Source organism: Ursus americanus, chromosome 26 (assembly GCF_024610735.1).
Source record: "Ursus americanus isolate L20-20 chromosome 26, mUrsAme1.1.p, whole genome shotgun sequence".
Lineage (NCBI taxonomy): Eukaryota > Metazoa > Chordata > Mammalia > Carnivora > Ursidae > Ursus > Ursus americanus.
This window is the reverse complement of record NC_142152.1, coordinates 10651312-10661224: the sequence shown is the minus strand read 5'-3', so window position 1 is coordinate 10661224 and position 9913 is coordinate 10651312.

Genomic DNA, 9913 nt, shown 5'->3' with positions numbered 1-9913 from the left:
TTTTGCCAGTGGGAGACGGAGATAGGAAGACAAGAGAAGGGGAGGAGAAGCTCTTGCTTCCTGTTTCCGGTTCTAATAAAATCCCTCCAGCAGCATGAGGGCAGCTATACCTCCAGGTTTCTGGTGCTGTTTGGCACTCACAGCTTCAATGGCTTGTCACCTTCTTCCTAGACGTTCAACACCAATCTCAGAATGCTCCTCCAAACATCTGAGCCCTAGCTGTGGGGCATCTGAGAACCAGTCCCATCGTGCCTAATAAGATCATTGCTGGCAGTGGTTGCAGAGAACCAAGCACAGCCTGTGGGAGCCCCTCGTCCAGGTCCCTAGATCCTATTCATGCTATCTCTTCCATTTTGTTCCTTACTGTCTTCTTCCTACAGTTATTAATTCCGGGAGGCCTAAATAAGTGGAAGGATGTGTATCTTTTCATGAAATGGCAATCAGCAAACTACCCTTGGCAAAGACATCATCAAGATTGGGGTCTCTGAATGATCACATTGAGCAAAATCAGCCTCTAGGCTAAGATGCTTACTTTGGAGCTGTTACTTGAAAGAGAAAAATGTCTATATTATTTAAGCCCTCTATTTTGGGCTCTCTTTTCTATAATAACTTAGCCTAATGCACACTAAAATACTGGATTAAAGATTTAGATGTGAAAACCAAAATTTTTTAAACTTTTGGAAGAAAATAGAAATTATCTCCATAACCTCTGGATATGAAATGATTTCTTAAAGCACAAAAAGCACTAACCATTAAAAAAACCTCCACATTAAAATTAAGAACTGTTCATTAAAAGACACCTACATTAAAGGAGTGAAAGATGAGTTTTCATCACAAGGAGAACATTTTTTTCTCTCTCTTTTTTTTCTTTTCTTTTTTATTGTATCTTCACGAGAACATGGATGTTTCCTAAACATATTGTAGTAATCATTTCACAATATATATAAACCAAACCATCATGTATACACCTAAACTTATACAGGAATGTATGCCAATTAGTTCTCAATAAAACTGGAAAAAATAATTTAAAAAATAGAGGTTAAAAAAGGGAGGGCTAAAAAGACAAGTCATAGAAAAGAAATATTTTTGACACGTGTAATGGACAAAGATCAAGAATCCAGAATATATTGTGAAAATTAACGGAAACTTCACTAAAATGGAGTCAGAAGGTCCAATAAGGGGAGCTCTCATGCCCTACCACTTGTCAATTTCAGACCCAAAGGAAGAGAGGGACCTTGCAGGTGGATACTACTTTATTATCCCTACAGGAGGAAGAAAGGTTTACCTCCTTCCCTGGCAACAGCCCAGCACATGAGAGACTGTCAGAACTCAGCCAATAAAAACTACTATACTTTCAACTCCCAATTAATGTCAATGGACTTGTTGTTTATAACAGACTTCCCAACTTCCCCCTTTCCTCTATACAAGAGCTTACCTCTCCTTTGTTTTTTGGACTTGGCTATGGACTTTGCCATAGCTAGCTTGTCCCAGATTGCAATTCTTTGTTATTGCTGAAAAAACTCATCTTTTGCTAAAAAATAACTGGAAGTTTTATTTTTAAGGTTAACAACATGGGGGCATCTGGATGGTTAAGTTGGATAAGTGTCTGCCTCTTGATTTGGCTCAGGTCATGATCTCAAGGTCATGAGGTCGAGCCCTGCATCAGGCTCCACACTGAGCATGGAATCAGCATGGGATTCTCTCTCTCCCTACCTCTCCACCCCCCCATCACCCCCACTTGCATGTGTACTCTTTCTCAAAAAAAAAAAGAAAAAAGAAAAAAGAAAAAAGGAGAAAGAAAGAAAGAAAGAAAGAAAGAAAGAAAGAAAGAAAGAAAGAAAAGTTAACAATATGTAGAACTTCCACAAAATCAATGGGAAATAGTAGACAAAGAGAATACCTGAACTGCAACTTTAGAGAAAACCCAAATGGTCCATAAGTAGAAAAAAATGTTCCACCTTATTACTAATCAGAAAATTTAAAATAAGACCATAGTGGGATAACATTTTTACCCACTAGCTTTTGGAAAAATAAAGAAATCAGAAAATACCAAGCGCTAATGAAGACATAGATCAATAGGAACTCTTACACACTGCTAGCGCCAGCTGGTAAAATTGTTTTGAAGATCAATCTCACAATATCTTGTAAAACTAAACATTTGCAAACTCTAAGACAGAAGATTTCCATTTCTAGGTATACTGTGTATATCTGGGGCCAGCACAAAATGTACATATATTTGATATGCACAAAAACGTATATGTATAGGGGTGTCTGGGTGGCTCAGTCAGCTAAGTGTCTGAAACTTGATTTCAGCTCAGGTCATGATCTCAGGGTTCTTGGATCGAGCTCCCTGTTGGGCTCTGCACTCAGTGGGGAGTCTGCTTGTCCCTCTCCCTCTCCCTCTGCCTTTCCCCCTGCTCATACTTTCTCTCTCTCTCACTCTCTCAAATAAACAAATAAAGTCTTTTTTAAAACATGACTCATGTGTGTTTCTAGTAGTATTATTTTTATTATTTTTTTTTTAAAGATTTTATTTATTTATTCGACAGGATAGAGACAGCCAGCGAGAGAGGGAACACGAGCAGGGGGAGTGGGAGAGGAAGAAGCAGGCTCATAGTGGAGGAGCCTGATGTGGGACTCGATCCCAGAACGCCGGGATCACGCCCTGAGCCGAAGGCAGACGCTTAACCGCTGTGCCACCCAGGCGCCCCTATTTTTATTATTTTTTAAATATTTTATTTTTTGATAGAGAGAGAGCAGAAGCAGAGGGGGAGGCAGGCAGAGGGAGAGGGAGAAGTAGGCTCCCAAGGAGCAAGGAGCCTGATGTGGGACTCGATCCCAGGACCCTGGGATCATGACCTGAGTCAAAGGCAGACACTTAACTGACTGAGCCACCCAGGTGCCCCCTAGTAGTATTATTTTAAAAATAAACTTTATTGAGGAATAATTTATTTAGAATAAAATGCATAGATTTTTAGTGTATAATTCAATGAGTTTTTTTTTTTTTAAGATGTGTTCATTTGAGAGGGAGAAGAGAGAGAGTGAGTGGGGAGAGGAACAGAGGGAGAGGGAGAGAGAATCTCAAGCAGATTCCCCACTGAGTGCAGAACTGAATGTGGGACTCAATCCCATGACCCATGGGATCATGACCTGAGCTGAAATCACAAGTCGGATACTTAACCGACTGAGCCACCTAGTCACCCCAGTTCAATGAGTTTTAATGAATGTATATACATGTGCTACCATTTCCACAGTCAAAATATAGAATATTTACATAACCCCAGAAAATTCCTCTGTTCTTTTTGTAGTCGATTCCTTCCTCCAGGCAACAATTGATCTTATTTCCATCAGCATAGATTGGTTTTCTCTGTTCTAGAATTTATATAAATGAAATTATATAGTATAATATACACTTTTAGTATAATATATACATTCTTTTATATATTATTTTATAATATAGGTGTTCTTTCATATATTTTCTATATGTAGTATAATATATGCACTATTTTGTGTTGGCTTCTTTCCCTCCAAAGAATGTTTTTGAGATTTGTTGGGGGAGAAGAAATTTTCATTACTTTTCAAGATCCTTCTGGATGGACTAAGAACCAAATTGACATGAGACAGATTAACAGGAGAAAATCAAATTTACCTTCATAGGTATAGGGAATCCACATGGAAAATCAAATTTACCTTCATAGGTATAACAGGAGAAAATCAAATTTACCTTCAGAGGTATAGGGAATCCACATAGACATGGGATTCCAGAGACAGTCAGACAACATAAGGTTTATCTGAGCTAAGGAGAGGGTTAGAGGTCTGGATATACAAAGGAAAGAAATACCATTAGCAGGAAGGTGAGAGGAGATGTTTGGAAAATAAAGGTTGCCTTTCTGCAGCTAAGTTTCTTAGGTAAAGAGGAATCTCTGTTAATAGTTCTTTTTCTGGTATAGACAGGTAGTTGAGGGGAGGAGGGAAAGAACTTTCCCGAAATCAACTGGGTTTTGATTGCTTTTAACTCAAGATAATTTTCATGACAAAGCGGCCTACCTTGGGGCAGCCTGCTCTTGCCCCTACAGATTCATCTATGTTTTCGCATGTAACAGCAGTTTGTTCATTTTTATTGATAATTTATTTTCCATTGTACATCACACTTACTGATGGCCACTGGATTGTTTCTATTTGGGGCTATTATAGAAAAATCTGTGTAAATATTCTGTACAAGTCATATTATAAACATGTTTCCATTTCCCTTGGGTAAATACCTAGTAATGCAATTGCTAGGAAACTGAGTAGATCTATGCTTAATTTTATACAAAATTGTGAAATTGTTTTTCAAAGTGATTGGACCATTTTACACTTCCACAGGCAATGTACAATATTTCCAATTACCACACTTGGTATCATCAGTCTTTTTAATGTTAGTCATTTTAATGGGTGTGAAGAAGTATGTCAGTGTGGTTTTAATATGCATTTACTTGGTGACTAGTGATATTGAGCATCTTTTCATTTGCTGATTAAACTTTAATATACATATATGTGCCTACATACACATATATATGTATGTATATCTTCTCTTGTGAAGTGTATATTGAACTATTTTGTCCATTTTTTATTGGATTGTTTCTATATTGTTGTCAGAGTTCTTTCTATAGTTATCAGATTTATGTACTATCTTGCAAATATTTTCTCCCAGTCTGTGATTTGACTTTTTATTTTCTTACAGGTGTCTTTGGAAAGCTGCAGATTTGGTTTTTGTTGTTATTGTTTGAGTCCGAATATACAAATTATCAACAAACAGGTATTTACTTCATAAATGAAGAAAAGGATGTTCATGATAGGTCATTTGCTAAGGCCTCTCAATAGAGTAAGTCTTGAAATGTGGGTTATATGGTAGCAATATGTTTAACATTTTTCGAGGAACTGTCAAATATTTTTCCAAAGTGACTGCACCATTTTACATTCCCATCAGCAATGTATGCATGTTCCAATTTCTCCGTATTCTTACCAAAACTCGTTATTGTCTGGTTTTTTTTTTTCTTTCATTTTAGCTATTCTACTGCGTGTGAAGTAGTATCTCATTGTGGTTGTGACTTGCATGTTGAACGTCTTTAATGCACGTATTGGCTATTTACAAATCTTCTTTGGAGAAATGTCTATTCAGATACTTTGCTCAATTTTAATAGTTGGGTCATTTGTGTTTTTATTGGTGAGTTATAAGAATTCTTTAATCATTCCTAATATAAGTCCCTCGTCTGATATATGATCTGCAAATATTTTCTCTCCCATTCTGTGTGTTGGTTTTTCATTTTTTGATGATTTCCTTTAAAGTACAAAAGGTTGTAATTTTGACAAACTCTAATTTATCTATTTTTCCTTTACTGTGTTTTTGAGAAACCATCACCTAACTTAAAGCCATGAAGATATACACCTAAGTTTTCTTCTTTAAGTTTTATAGTTTAAGCTCTTACATTTATGTCAGTGATTCATTTGGAGTTAATTTTTACATATGGTGTGATGTAGGAGTCCAGCTTCATTCTTTTGCTTGTGAATATCCAATTTGCATGTGTCCCAACACCATTCATTGAGAAAACTATTTTTTCCCACCAAACTTTCTTCATGCCCATGTTGAAAATCAATTGACCATAAATGTAAGACTTATTTATTCCTTCCTGTACTTCTGAATTTACATTTTATATCATTTTCTACATCCTTAAGAATTTCCTTTAGCATTTCTTATGTTAGCATTATTTATAATGGCAAAGCAAATGAAAGGCCCCCAAAGGACCATAGATAAGAGAGTAGATTAATAAAATGAGCTATCTTCTTACCAGAGCGTATGAGCTAACAGTGAAAGTGAAATAACTACATACAAAAACAGACTACTTGTAGAAATAGAATTTTAAGAATTCTGGCTTTTATTTTGTATGAGATGATAATTCATTGTAGTTATTTGAGCAGAGGAAGAATATTACTGGACTTACATTTTGACAGGATTCTTCTGGGTGCTGTGTTGAGGCTACACTATGGGTGGGGAGGAAGGCAAGGGCAGAAGTTGGCAGATCCACTCTGAGGCTATTGTAATAATTCAGGCAACAGATGATGGTGTCTTGGGATCAAGATGGAGGAGTGGGATGATCAGAAGTGGTAAAATTCTGGAAGTATTTTGAAGGTGTATTCAACATAATTTGAGAAGTGTTGATAAAGGTGAGGAATCAAGTAGGTATTAGAATGAAAGGAAAATGAATCAATTTTAAAGTAATTTTCCAAATAATAGCATAGTTGGTGTAATGATATCACAGAAATTTTGAAGCATAGTAAGTGAAAGCAGTCAGTGACCCCAACGTTTTTAGTCTGAACAAATGGAAGAATAAAGTCTTATATTATTGTCAACACTTTTCTGTAGATTAGAAATATTTTATTATACACAAATGCTGAGAATATTTTTAATAATATTATAAATATGAGTTAAAATATTAATGAATAATTTGGAGAGTTTCAAAATTAGAATATTTAAGGAATGAGATACTAAAAAACACTAGTGGGAGTATCTCAAAGACAAATGTGTATCTTAAAACTTTTCTATAAAATTTTGTATTATAATAATTATGTATGCATGATCTAAGAGCGGTTTTATCTATTTTAACGGTTTTTTATTGATGCATCTTTAGCACCTAGAAAAAGGGTAGACACATAATATGCATTCAGTAGACATTTGTTGAATAAATGAGCAAAGAGAGTCTTATTTATTCTCCAGATCCAATTCTTTCCTTATTATTTAAGCTCCACGAATACTGTGTTTGATTTACTCTGTTCTGAATGTTAAAAATTAGGAGACAGTAATATTTTTGTGTCATTATTATCAGAGTAAATATCAGTAATTACTAAATCAATCCGAAGAACTTTAAAAAAAAAACCCAGAGATGAATTTTTAAGAGATATTTTAATCTGTGAAACATATGAACAAGTTAAATTAAGAAACTCAGATTTCCTTACATATTCTTTGCTATGCGTATCTTGGAATGTGTCTACTTATAAGAGATTACAAAAAATAAGACTACCTTTTGAAATAGAAGATAGAGCAGCTTATGTTCTGCAGGGCAGGATTCTATGTTGGTAAATTTATCATTCTTGCTAGGTGATAGCAAAGCTGACTTGATTAAGAGTGTGGTTATTCAAGTATGGTTAGCATACCACTGCGGGCTCACGTGATTATTTTAGTTGAGGATACCTACACACACCTTTTAAAAAACAAATCTGCGACTCTATAGACATCAATGTTTAGGACTAGGCTAAAGTAGGTATTACAATGAAAGGAATATAAGTTAAAATTATTTTTTAAATAATGGCACAGTTGGTATGATGATATCGCAAAAATTGTGAAGAGAGTAAGCGAAAGACTGAGTTAGAAAGTTGGGTTAAAGGAATAAGAAAGGGGACAGAGCACATTTATGTCATTAATAGTGGGTTATTAATTTGATGAACTTCGGAAAGGTACTTATTTTTTTTAAAAGATTTTATTTTCAAGTAATCTCTACGCCCAACATGGGCCTCGAACTTACAACCCCAAGATCAAGAGTCACAGGCTCCACTGACTGAGTCAGCCTGGTGCCCCTGGACAGATACTACTTCTAAATGATCCATTTACTCAATGGATTTACAATTGCTCAAAGACAAAGTATAAACAGATGATATTAAAGAAAAGGTGCTAGCACTTAGCTGTGGTGTTATCGTACACAAAGATATGTAGCACTCGTGTCAATCAGTGGTCAGCTCATCGAGTGTCTGTCAGTCTGTTTTATGTCTCTCTTCACATACGTTATCTAATTGAGAAAGAAAAGTACAAGAAGACTGGGGCTATATTGATGTGTTTTACCTCCATTGGTATTGGTAGAGCAGAACATATAGGTGGATATTTAAAAAAAAAAAAAAACTTAGTGAAATAATAGTGTATAACATGATTCGATTCAAAAATGACTGTTGAAGAATAATACACACACAGAAAAAAACATGTAACTACATAGTTGAACTTTTACAAACCAAATGAACTCATAAAACTCATTTACCCTTTGTTTTTAAACTGTCTACATCTCCTGAACTTATTTGTTCACGTTTACCTGAATGTAATAGAACATTTGACCACTCATTGGAATTTCATGCCATGTTGTATCTTAGAACTTCATAACTGTGGATGCTTTTAATATTTAAAATCTACATGTGAAATCACCGAGCTTATTTTTTGTATTATTTTTTCTTCTGCCTCAGTTTGGGGGAGAAATTACCATTAAATGGTTACCACTTCAATGCCATATAAAATTCTTTTTATTTTAAACACCTTGAATTCCAACGCAATGGGCCTTACTCCCTCCTCATATTTCTCCTGAGTTGCCCCTTCTCTTTTGCTCAAGCAGAAGTCCAAGTAGACGCAACACATGCATTGTTATTTACCAATAAAATTTTCCTGCTTTGGTATATTTTAAGTTGCTACGCTCTAGCTTATTAACAATTACAGCTTTCTTCTGGTCATTTCTCTTCTATGACAATAGCTAAACACTAAAATAGAAATGGAGAATCCACCAAATCTCACACCCGTCCCTCATGATGATTGTGTTCTGGACTCCTTAACTGCACCTGAAAGGATAATTTTCCCTTGGCAAATTATTATGATTTTCAAATTCAAAAGAGAACTTCACCAGGATTAGAGAAAGTCACAAAGTTAGAATATCGGCTAGCAGTTTAATTAAAATTTCAAGTAGTTTTGATAATGAGTAATTATATGCTTTGAATTTCACTGGCTGATACAGTGAAACAGAATAAACTTCTGCACCAGTACTTGAAAAACTACTGATCATCTTTTTTCTGGTCTTTTTCTTTTTTCCCTTTCTTGCTTCTTCTTCTTCTTCTTCTTCTTCTTATTATTATTATTATTGTTCTTCTTTGTGAGTTATCTCCATTGTATTTTTCTCCTACACCGAGTCCTTCGTAACTAAAGAGCTTCCTCATCTTCTTCCTTGGTGTACATGCATATCTCCATTCCTCTGAATCTCAAGACATTTGTCTTTTTTTTGTTCATCCACTAATTTTTATGCTTCCTGTCTCTTTTATGCTCTGTTTCTCTCTTTCTGGATTCTTTCCTCCCATCTTTCCTCCCTCCCTCCCTCCTATTTCTGCTGTTCTTTCTCTTGCCTGATAGCCAAGAAATTTATCTGAAGAACTTAGAGCGATATATACCTGGTTAATTTGAAAATCATAATGTCAGCTTTGTTTTTTTTTTTAACCCATTATATTTCTTTTGGATTTTTTAAAGATTTTATTTATTTGAGAGAGAGAGAGAGTATGCACGCACAGGAGCAGGGAGAAGGGGTTGGGGGGGAGCAGAGGGAGAGGGATAAGCAGACTCCCCGCTGAGCAAGGAGCCTGACCTGACCCAGGGCTCAGCTCAACCCTGGGATCACAGCCTGAGCCGAAGGCAGATGCTTAACCCACTGAGCCACCCAGGTGTCCCGTTATATTTATTTTGAACATTTATCCACAGATTTCTTTACCACCGACAGGCTATTACAAGTCAAAGTAATGATAATCATATATAATAAATTAATAATAATAAAAATATGAGTACAGGTCCCATAAAGATGTGGTTTCTTGAATATTAAAATTTTCAAAAGCATCTATTTTCTAATTAGTTATTTTTATTTATTTTTAATTTATTTATTTTAGAGAGAGTCATGCATGAGCATCAGGCAGAGGGCTAGAGGGAGAGGGAGACAAGCAGACTTCCTGCTGAGGGGGGAGCCTGACGTGGGGCTCCAGTCCCAGGAGCCTGAGATCATGACCTGAGCCTAAATCAACAGCCAGACACTTAACTGACTGAGCCACCCAGATGACCCTTCTAATTAGTTTTTTTTAATAATGTATA